The 12698-nt window shown below is 42.9% G+C and overlaps 1 pseudogene; it reads right to left on the bottom strand.

Annotated features, from left to right (window-relative positions):
* LOC115113451 (serine/threonine-protein kinase BRSK2-like) overlaps positions 1-12698 on the bottom strand; it is a 177902-nt pseudogene that overhangs the window by 47785 nt on the left and 117419 nt on the right.

The following is a 12698-nucleotide window of genomic DNA, read 5'->3' as shown; positions in this document are numbered from 1 at the left end:
CATGGGGACTGGTCTTGATAAATCAATGAGATTTTTATTTTCACTGCATCTCCATTTAGATATTGGTTAGACTACAATTAGGGTGTGGAAATGTTATGTTCTTAGTACTGTAACCTATTCCCGACCGTCACGTTGAACAACGCCATATTTTCTGAGGGTTTTTCTTGGAATAGAACCACCATAATATTATTCAAATTAGTTAAGCTACATTTCTTAACCTCTTGCTTCTACTTGGGACGCTTGCGTCCCAACTAGAGCTCTGGAAATGCAAATGCGCTACGCTAAATGCTAATAGTATTAGTTAAAACTCAAAAGTTCATTAAAATACACATGCAGGGTATCAAATTAAAGCTACACTCGTTGTGAATCCAGGCAACAAGTCAGATTTTTAAAATGCTTTTCGGCGACAGCATGAGAAGCTATTATCTGATAGCATGCACCAATACACTACAACACAAAAGCACAGCAGGGGACGTAAACAAAATAATTAGCATTTCGGCGTTACACAAACCGCACAATAAAATAGAAAACAGTCATTACCTTTCACCATCTTCTTTTGTTGGCACTCCTAGATGTCCCATAAACACTATTGGGTCTTTATTTCGATTAAATCGGGCCATATAAAGCCAAGATATCGTTATATGTAGACTGTGTGATAAACGAAAAAAACAGCGATTTCACAACGTAACGTCATTTTTTAAAATTCAAAAAGTAGACAATAAACTTTCACAAAACACTTCGAAATACGTTTGTAATGCTACTTTAGGTATTAGTAAACGTTAATAAGCGATAAAAATCATCCTTAGGCGATGTAAAAATCATTAGCTGTCGTCTTGGAAAAAATTTCACGAGAGAGCTCTTCCGGAATGATCTGGGCGGAGACCGGAGGTAAGTGGTGCCCCTGTTTCGGTTCAACCAAGAATCAAAGATGATTCAATTCACAAGACTCTAGACAACATGGGGATGCTGTGGGAGTTGAATGCTCGGTCTTATCTAATTCGGCTCACTGTTAACAATTGCTGGAAGTGGCGCAAGGATATTTATTTCCATTTTCTGTGATCAGGTTTTCCTGCGCTTTCCGATGTAACGCACGTTATGTTATAGCCACAGTCGTGATTTAACCAGTTTTAAAAACGTCCGAGGGTTTCCTATCCACACATTCTAACCATATGAACGTACTATATTCCTGGCATGAGTAGCAGGGCGCTGAAATGTTGCGCGATTTTTAACAAAATGTTCAAAAAAGTAGAGGGTCGACTTAAGAGGTTAAAACCAATCCCATAAACTATGTTCTTACAAAAAAGGTTACAAATTCTCTAGTACAGTCAATATTTAAGACTATCAAATGCTTCTCAAAGATGCCGTCTGGTGGTCAAACTACCACTAAATAGCATTAATGGCAACAGTGGCTGACAATTAAATAACGTGCCATACATGCTGACCACACCGCTCGTGTAGCGTGCACGAGCACTGCACAATAAATTTATACATACAGTACATGTTATTCAATCATAGCACCCACACTCCTCCCGCACACCAACAAGCATCTGCGTTGCCAGGCATTACAATAGAAGTCCGTTCTATTTGTGATGCTGAACGCGGTGCAAGTCCTGCCTCTCTTCTTCTGCTTATAGAAGCAGATTCCCACGTGCCATCTGCTCATTGGTTATACCCACGCTTGTGATTGAAAGATGAACTTCGGTCGGTCATGGTAAAACACCGTTTATTATGAAAGTTAGATGCCAATTGCTATATAAAATCCAAAGAAGAAAAAGCCTGGAAGGAGGAGAGATGACTAGAAATTATTCGGTTGACCGTTTTATGCGTGGATTAATTGTCGGAGTAGAAGACCTTGTGCATTTCAGGTAAAATAACAACTCAGTGTTTATATCCCAGGACAAATTAGCTAGCAACAGCAAGCTAGTTAACTAGGACAAATTAGCTAGCAACTGCAAGCTAGCTAAATTTCCATAAATGTTTAATGCTTTTCGACCTGTCCTCAAATAAATATAATTGGTTCAGAGTTTCTTTTGATATTTCAAACTGCGTGGCGTGATCGCGTTTGGTGTGGGGGACAAAATGAATTTGCTCACGCACGTGCCCGGTTTGGGTATGGTGATAGAATTCTGCAGCCCGCAAAGTGTGCTTTTAAAGGAAGAACCACTGTACAGTATTTCTCCACTCCTGTTCACGAGTCAAAATGTTGCCTAAATTTGATGCAGCCTATCATTTTACTGCAAGAAATCCCTTATTCTGCAGGAGTTAATATCAAGGCTATGTGAGAGGTTACAGAGCTGTAGTCATGTCCAGATTTCAGTTTCCATTTAACTCATCTGGATAGCAGGCTACAGTTCCCTTGACGTGCCACAGGCCTATTTGAAGTCCCCGTTTTGTGACTGTCGAATTTGTGTAGTCTTAATTAACAATCATCACACACTGATCTCATCCTCTTTTACCATTTCACCAAATCTTTCTGAAACATTACTTTTCTGCCCCCTTCCTTCTCTTTTTTTGCCCCCTTCCTTTGCCTAAAATAATGAAAGAAAAACCTCAATGTAGCCTATAGTTATAAATTGAACAAGGATGATACATTACGCAAGCACACACACACGCACGCGCACGTGCACACACACACACACGCACACACACACACAAACACACAAACAGTTGGCTCACCCGCAGCTGGTCTCCAGCAGACTATCCCCGACCTGCAGAGACGCCATGCCAAAGTCTGCTATCCTGATGTTGTTCTTCTCATCTAACAACAGGTTCTCTGGCTTCAGATCTCTGTGACTGTGGAGAGGAGGAGGGAAGGAGGGAGGGAGTGAGAGGGAGAGAAGGAAAGGGTGAGGGAGAGGGAAAGAGAGAGAAAAACATAATTTACCCAAGTACCAAGCAGAGGTGAAAACAAGAAAACCTGACAGTCTAACAGGACCGGAATTATGCATTTCCCAGGAATGTTGTCCAGGAAATCTCTATAAAAATATACACATTATACTATCATTTCCTTTGATGAGACGCTAATGTTTCCGCTTTCCAATAGTCCAGTGTCAGGAGCAGGTCTAGGCAGGGATACTGTAAAAATCACTTTGTGATAACTGCTGATGTAAAAATGATGCATTTGATTGATTTTGATTGATTGATTGATTAATGACTCACCATATGGAGTGACTGTGGCAGAAATCCAGAGCTGAGATGATCTGTCTGAAGAACTTCCTGGCCTCCTTGGGCGTTAACCTTCCCTTCTTGACCAGGTAGTCAAACAGCTCTCCGCCTGACACGTGCTCTAGCACCAGATACCTGGGGAGGGAGGGAACCACACACGTTAGATACACAGACTAGAGCTTTATATTATATATATTACATCATATCTCTATAGTAGGTGTCCAGGCACGACTCCAATACCGTCATTAAGTTTGCCGACGACACAACAACAACAGTAGGCCTGATCACTGACAATGATGAGACAGCCTATAGAGAGGAGGTCAGAGACCTGGCCGTGTGGTGCCAGGATAACAACCTCTCCTTCAATGTGATCAAGACAAAGGAGATGATTGTGGACTACAGGAAAAGGAGGACCCAGAATGCCCCCATTCTCATCGACGGGGCTGGAGTGGAGAAGGTTGAGAGCTTCAAGTTCCTTGGTGTCCACATCACCAACAAACTATCATGGTCCAAACACGCCAAGACAGTCGTGAAGAGGGCACAACAAAGCCCATTCCCCCTCAGGAGACTGAAAAGACTTGGCATGGGTCCTCAGATCCTCAAAAATTATTACAGTTGCACCATCGAGAGCATTCTAACTGGTTGCATCACTGCCTGGTATGGCAACTGCTCGGCCTCCGACCGCAGTTGCCATACCAGGCAGTGATGTAGATCGTATGGCCCAGTACACCTATACTAGGCGGTGTCAGAGGAAGGCCCTAAAAATTGTCAAAGACTCCAGCCACCCTAGTCATAGACTGTTCTCTCTGCTACAGTACCGCATGGCAAGCGATACCGGAGCACCAAGTCTAGGTCCAAAAGGCGTCTTACCAGCTCGACTAACCTGTGCCCCGCACATTGACTGCACCCGTACCCCTTGTATACAGCCTCGCTACTGTTATTTTACTGCTGCTCTTTAACTATTTATTTGTTATTTTTTACTTAACTATTTTTTACTCAACACTTATTTTTCTTAAAACGGCATTGTTGGTTAAGGACTTGTAAAGTAAGCATTTCACTGTGTTCGGCGCATGTGACGAATACAATTTAATTTGTTATGTGTCTCTGGATAGGTATTACAAAGTTAGTTTACAAGATCCAGGACTGCTTGTAGTGAAAGGCCAGGAACAGCTAGCCTCAAGCTGGCAGAAGCTGACTACACATTTACATTATATTGACATTTTAGTCATTTAATGGGGCACACCCAATCATTAATTCATGTTGATCCTGAAACCACTGCTTTTAGTGCACCCTCAAGTGTTAATATGTATTTCTAACATTTGGAGCATTGGTCTTCGATCCATAGAAGTTCCTCTCCTCTGTAGTTGTATCTACAGCGGTTGCTACTGTGAGAGTATATGTGGTAACTCTTGTGGTAACTCTTGTGGTACTTTCTGCGGTAGCTACTGTGCTAGATCTGTGAGAAAGCACTGAAGACATACTGTGGTATCCCTACTGTAGCAGGATACTCCAAATTCCCACAACCCCCCTCTCTTCCACTCACAACACTTCCTGATTTATTAGCAGATTAAGGGACCTGTCAATGCTAGTTAAATTAGGAACACATTCACACATGATTTGTGAGTGGGAAAATGTATCCGAGGCAAACACTTTGCGTCCGTGTCGGCGATTCGTCTGTGTCATCGGAATATTAGGGAAACAAATTCCCACACCAGTCGTCGCTGGCGACTTTAACAATTATTGAATAGTGCATTAAGCAGAGCCATTGGAGCAGGGACACAGGAAAGATTAATACATAGGATAACATATGGATCTACATTAAACCCACAGGCTTCTGAATAGGCAGCTAAAACTGAGGGAGACCCAATGAAACATTACATGCCAGTGTTAGAATGGCCCTGGAAAATACATTTCTCAAGTGATTTTCAGCTTGTATTTCTTGTTTGCTCAAGTGATTTTCAGCCTGCCTTGCTTGTTTGCTAGCGTGTTGCTATGCATTGGTGCTTCTCCAAATATGCAATTTAACAGTTTAAGGGAAGCACATTTGTTACAGCGCTTCAGTGAACCAAATAGTTTTTGGAAAGGACACTTACAAATATTTCTTGTTTTCGTAGACGTCGTGCAACTTTAAAACGTGAGGGTGCTCTATGAGCTTCAGAATGGCTATCTCTCGCTCCACCTGCAGAAAGAGAAAAAAAGAGAGAAAATTAGGAGAAATGAATAATATTAGTGTGTGATTCAAAGTACTTATGGAATACTTTAATGGCCCTAAAAAAATGTTTTTAAATTGCATAACTCCTAGATGGATGTAATGTAAGTACTGACTATCCATGAGATCTTTAACATTGGAGCCCACTCAACAAAAACCATTTGGTGCTAGGGCCTGAACAATGAAGAGGAAAACGTGCAGACACAAAGAGAGAGCATAGAGGAATGGAAAGGGAGAGTACATAGGAGAAAAATAAAGACTGAGACAGCGAGACGTGGTGGGAATAAGAGACTGACTGGCATTGCCAGAGCCCATGTCTAGCCTGGCAGCTTGGGTCCATGCCAGGGCCTGCGGGAACAGTTGTTATGCTACCACTTGTTAAGGTCCTGCTCCTGCCACAACGCAACCACAAACCAGCAAATTTAACTCATTAATCACACACTGGTATCTGATATTACTCTATCGTAATACACCACGACACAGCAGATAGGTGGGGACATTTCAACTACCTGTTTTCACACTCTGGAAAAGGTAAAAGGGTACAGAACCTCCACCTGATAATGTGGCAACATTTTCCAATGGACCTTGGGCTAAACTTGAGGTAGGTTTATGGATGTGATAGAAAGGTACAGTACATATGTTCCTTGCATAGAACATTGGGTTATTTTGGCCACACACCATGTGACTCACAAATACTTTGTGGTCTGTACAGCTACTACAGACATTTGTGTCATGTTCTTTCACAAACAGTACTCCTACATAGTCACAGAAAAAGAAAAAAAAACATAATGACGAGACACATTAGTGACCAATAATAAAAATGTCAACTGCATTTTTTTTTGCCTCCAAACATCCAGACAAAACAGCTACTGTTTGTGTACCATTTGTGCCATGAACAGTTAGCCCGTACTGACATCATCATGAATGTCGTGTGGCAGCCTCCATTTTGTGTGATACTGTCAAAGTCAATAAAGCGTCATGATTCAAACGAACATATCAGACCAGAAAGACGTGAGAGCATGGTCCACACCTTGAAATGGTTACAACTTAACCTCAACATGAGGTGAAGAAGATAAACTCACCAGACTAGACCAAGTCACCGCCAGTCTGCAGCTGCGTGTGTAAAGTGGTTTGGAACATTGACTATCTACCTGAGGAAGAGGAGAAGAAAACTCCCCTCTCAGACAATCAATGGTATGGCTAAGTAGCTGCTCTTAGGAAACAGCCCATTGGAGACCAGACAACTAAGAAGAAGGACATCTGGCCTCCCGGGGGGCTCAGTGGTCTAAGGCACTGCATCACAGTGCTAGTTGTGCCACCAGAGATTCTGGGTTCGAGCCCAGGCTCTGTTGCAGCCGGCCGTGACTGGAAGGCCCATGGGGCGACACACAATTGGTCCAGCGTCGTCCGGGTCAGGGAGGGTTTGGCCGGCAGGGATATCCTTGTCTCATTGTACACTAGCGACTCCTGTGGCGGGCCGGGCACAGTGCACGCTGACCAGGTCGCCAGGTGTACAGTGTTTCCTCCGACACATTGGTGCGGCTGGCTTCCGGGTTGGATGTGCATTGTGTCAAGATGCAGTTTGGCTTGGTTGGGTTGTGTTTCGGAGGACGCATGGCCCTCGACCTTCGCCTCTTGAGTCCGTACGGGAGCTGCAGCGACGAGACAAGACTGTAACTACTACCAATTGGTTACCACGAAATTGGGTTAAAAAAAGGACATTGTGACCTCTGGTTGACAATTAGAGCATGTACAAGTAGCCCACAGGAAAGGCTAACCGAAACAACTTTCCGAGAGGGCTTGCTTCCGACCGAGATAAACGACGAACGAACGGCATTCAAGACGTAAATACATTCATTATTTTCTTAGTCCAAATGAGTGGCGGTTCGTGGGCAAGGTATATGATTGATGTGAGGACAGTCCTAAAATCTATCCATGATAAATGTCCCTTTTCCTCTATCAGTCTATTTACCCACCCCCTTCTCCATCTCTGTGTAATAAGCCATCATATCTTGTCAGTCTACTAGGGACCTTTGTCGTTATTATTTAGTTAGCTAGTAAATAATGAAACCAATTTGTGTAGTACTGAATAATGCTCAAAGCTGGGGTTCTTGCGGAACCAAGAAGGTTATGACTGTTCAGAATGATCATTGATGTGAGGTAATGATTAATTTGTGACTGTTATTGATATATAACTTATAACTTGTAATAGCCCATGGGTCCTAACTGTCTTGGGTCAGCTGTGAGCTGCTGCAAGGTGATGTGTCCCAATGTAGTCCTTAAGTGCTATTTCTCTTAAGTACCCAATTGTCCTGAAATCCTCATGTGAGTGTGCCATTGTCCTCCCCATGTTGTATGTTTATCTTGCTCTGATATCTTGCAGCAGATCTATCCTGTACTCTGTTTTCATACCCACTTTACCTTTCCTAATGACAGCGTGCCATAACTTTACCCACATACCAACAACAAAGAGGCACTGACACACCCACAGGGAAAGGGTAGAAGGGTGAAAGACAGACAAGACGAGACGAGAGGCGAGGGAAGAGGGTTAGGAACTAGGAAAGTGAGGCACAGGGGACAGAAGCAACCACAAAAACGAAATTATATTCCCATCAAAGCCCCCAATCTTCAAAGGTTCAGTCACTGGGATCGGGGCTGGAGCCTTGGAGCATAGGGAAATAAATAATGAAACCCTTTAAGCTTTGGGCCAGTGGCTGGCCCCACCAAGCCCTCTGCCGTGCCAGCTTCCCCTTTTTGCCTTCCTTCTCTCTGCCTTCTCTCACAGACAGGGAATGAAGGAAGGAGGAAGGGAGAGAGATTCCGAGAGAGAGTGATAGACAGAGGGAAGGAGAGAGAGGGACTGAGTGATAGTTTCTTGTTTACAGCAGCACTTCAATTTTCTCCTGTCCCTTTCTCTGTCTGTCTCTCTCTAACTTTTCTCCTATTCTCTTATTTCTATCTTTCACACACTCTGGCTCTCTCTCAGAAGTGCTATGCTATCAAGGCCTTAACAACAGGTATGCTAATGCCTAGGTGCTAGTAACGTTTATCTGTTTACAACCGGAATGCTAACGCTAGGTGCTAGCAAAATTGCTATGTTTACGGCAGGGATTTGAATGATAGGTGCAAGCATCAGCGACGAGGATAGTGTACACCTGAAGCCACATAAGCTCCCACTTTCACACACTCTCTCATGTCCTGTGGGAATCAACATTTAGAACGCATTTCCATACCATGAAGAAGTTCACAAAAAATGTACAGCCATATATGCATAGAAAATATGTATTAGACACACATCTATGAATATGCATGCCACACCAGTATGCACGCAGCACGTGTGCACACACACACACACACACACACACACACACACACACACACACACACACACACACACACACACACACACACAGACATAAAATACAATTGACACTGTACAGTAAGTGTGTGTGCATGTCCGTGTGCCTGTGCCCACACCTGTGTGGAACATCAATGGACATCCACACCTCTGTGTATGTTCTAACCCCACAGCTTGTGTCACTGATGAAGTGAAGCATCATTATACATTTGTCCAGGGGGGCACGGTTTTTGAAACGGTTCAAACGGAATTTTAACCCACAAGTCGTAGCTCGCGGTTTAAGCCCTTCCTCTATCCCAATCCACAATGCCCTAACGAGTGTCTACTAGATGGTAACAAGCACTCGCATTGCACCTAGTGGATGATATTGATATTTCTTGCACAAGTCATCTCCTGAAGTCCTGGGGACCTGGAAAAATGTCTAACACCGCAGTGGATCTGGTGTGACCTGGCTACAGTATAGTACTTCTATATTCATAGAGCAGAGTAGGAAGTTCTACTATGGAGTGAGATTAGATTATTGTAAATGTATAGAACAGTTATGTTGTATAATTTGCAATGATTATGAGTCTAATCTCACTCGATATTCTTAGTCTAAATGCCATGTCATTATCTCAGAAGGGTGCTGGTGATGATGTTAGGTGGTGAACTCTGTCTCTGCAACATCTCATCTCCTCCGGTTTCTAAATGTCAAGTCTCTGGTGCTCAGACTGTCTTCAGGTGTTACACACACACACTCAATCTAGGATCTCACACACACGCACACACACACCACACACACACACACACACACACACACACACACACACACACACACACACACACACACACACACACACACACACACACACACACACACACACACACACACAGCTGACTAATAAATAAATAAACTAATAATGATCAGTACAATGAGAGATTATTCTTGGTCAGGGCTGCCAGATTGAATGATTCCAGTAAACAGGACTGATTATCCAGACCATTTCCAGAGGGAAACCCACCCTGCCAAACTCCCCACTTTTCCCGCAGACAGACTCAAGGTCAACTGACTTACTACTACCAATGACAAAAAAATCATCCAAATTGCAGCTGTAATGGCTAGATTAACTTGGCTATCATTAGAGAATGGCGGTTCCCAGATCATAAATGAAAATTCCAAAATCGATTTAAAAGGCTTGTATGGAAGTATAGAGGACGATTAGGGGTTAAAACGTGAGAGAATTATAAATATAATTTATAAATCCAGCACAGTGGGTTTGAAATTGCTAATAAACAAACACGTGAACTGTAATTGTCCAAATTATATGCGGGGTTGGTATGGTTCTGAACACTCCTGTCAAGTCAATTATGGAAAACAAGGGGAATGCGGATCCGGAGATAAGCGCATGAAAGCCGGAATGGAGTAGTGAAGGGGAGAGAAGCATGGAGATGCATCCTATTCCTTTGCTGTCATATCAAATAAGCCCTCGTCCCTTCCCCCATCATCCACCCTGCCATCTCCTTGGATCAGTGACACACTCACCCATGTACAAGGTAAACAACCCCCGCCCGCCCACCCCCTACCCTATCATGGAGATGGAGACAGACAACGCAATTTATTACGCTCAATTATTCCACATATGGTGTGTTAATGTGTAGTAATAAAGTGTTGAGGAGTGGGGCGATGGGGGAAGAGACGGTCACACAACAGACCTTAGAGAAATTAGGTGAGACAACTTGTCAGGTCCACAGCTGCTCCTGTAGGCTCCTGAGAGAATGTGTGTGTGTGTGTGTGTGTGTGTGTCATACATAATGGTGTCTTTGAATAAAACCAGCCGTGGTATATTTCATACACCATGGTGCGTGTACAGTATAGTGTAACATCTGATGAAAATGATCATGTATTTTCACTGTTCAGTACCAAGACTAACTCCCACAAGAAGATTTATTGTGCAGTAAGAAGCTTCTACCATTCATATCCGATCAAATCAAATGTTATTGGTCACATACACATATTTAGCAGATGTAACAAAATGCTTGTGTTCCTAGTTCCAACAGTGCAGTAGAATCTAACAATTTATAACAATAGACACAAATCTAAAGGTAAAATAATGGAATTAAGAAATATATAAATATTAGGACGAGCTTCACCGGGGTCTACGGGGGCTCTGCTATTCCTGTCATTTGTGGGGGGGGGGGGTAAGTTAGAGGAGCCTCTGGTGGGGCTAGGGTTGGGCTGAGGGCTCCGGCTCAAAATGGAAAACAGCCATCAACCACTATTATGGGAAGCTCCGTGGTTAGATTGGTGGAAGTCCGAAATACCCGTACACTTTGTTTTGCTGGAGCTAGGGTATTGGATTCATCAGAAGTCATGCCCACCATCAAGAAACAGATTCCTGCTCTGAAACAGTTGTGTTGCATATTGGGTCTAATGATATTATGCATGTGAGTTCTGTCAAGCTTAAGAGACCATTTCTTACAGCTCTTGGAGAATGCTCAGAAATGAGCAGAACATATAATTGTCTTGGGCCCAATTCCATTTGTGTTAGCCATCTCTAGTCTCTTCAGCAGTGGTTAATGCATGTCCTTCGTCGACAATTTTGACTCCTGGAATAGGCCTGGCTACTTTGTGGAAGACAGAATTCACTTAGGTGAAAATGGCTCCTGGCTATTATCATCAAACATTGGAAAGGTTCTTGGTCAACTAAATTGATGTGAGGACAATATTAGCATTACATGTAAGTCAGTTTTTACCATCTCCTCTTTGGTCATTGTGAGAGTTCCACATGTCATATCTGAAAGTGGTGACATGTCTAATGGTGCTAACCGGAGAAATGTAATTGCTATTCCTGTCACGCCTGCTCCCACTCTCCCTCCCTGGAGCGCGAAGGCGCCAGGCTCCCCAGCATTACGCACTCCTGCCACCATCAGTACGCACTCCTTCCTTTCCCCGTCACGCGCATCAGCATATTATTGGACCTCACCTGGACTCAATCACCTGTTTATTACCTCCTCTATATTTGTCAGTTCCCCATCTCTGTTCCTCCGCTGCTGCATTAATTGTCATTTGACCTTGTGTATCCGTGTGCTGACGCTGCTCCTGTCTTGTTCTGTCTATTTCTAATTACATGTCAACTCCCCGTACCTGCTTCTCGGCTCCAGCGTTGGTCCTTACAATTCCTACTTTGTTTTCTTTTCCTACTAGGTATATTCCAATCTTTGAGTCTACTGTTGTGCTGAAATCGCAAAAGTAATCTGACTTGTATTGAAACTCTGTGCGAATTTAAATGCAGAAAATGTTTGACATTTTTACATCTGTACATTCGTAGTTTATTACCTAAAATAGATCATGTCAAGATCTGGGCCTCTAAGGCAGACCGTGATACATATTTTTTTAATCTAAAACCTGGTTAACTGATAAAACCCTGGACTCAGAGGTTGCTATGGATGGTTACAATGTGTTGCTGATAGGAAAGTCAACGGTGGTGGAGTTGCTATTTACACAAATAATCATCTTTCTGTGTCTCTGTTAAAGGCTACCTCCAGTCCTAAACAATTTGAATTGAGTCTTCAGTTGGGCTCAAACTCAACAATACCAGTTATAGGAATCTATCATCCACCCTCCGCCAAGAACGACGTCACTGATTGAATTGCCATTTTTACTACCCCAGAGGTGTTGACGCAGGATGCTGACTGTTTAAAGGATTTTTGTACTAATCTAAATTTGACCCAGCTGATTACAAAGCATACTCGTCCAAACTTAAAGGTCCCTACAAAATCGACTTTGATTGACCTCATACTTACAAATAAAAATCCAATCAAATTTTGTTGGACACATACACGTGTTTAGCAGATGTTATTGCGGATGTAGCAAAATGTTTGTGTTTCTAGCTCCAACAATGCAGTAATATCTAACAAATAATATCTAACAATTTCACAACAATACACACACATCTAAAGTAAAGGAATGGAATTAAGAATATATAA

The sequence above is a fragment of the Oncorhynchus nerka genome, linkage group LG28, assembly GCF_034236695.1.
Source record: "Oncorhynchus nerka isolate Pitt River linkage group LG28, Oner_Uvic_2.0, whole genome shotgun sequence".
In the NCBI taxonomy this organism is placed as follows: Eukaryota; Metazoa; Chordata; class Actinopteri; order Salmoniformes; family Salmonidae; genus Oncorhynchus; species Oncorhynchus nerka.
Note: the sequence above shows the minus strand (reverse complement) of the source record. Positions and strands in the feature narration are given on the sequence as shown.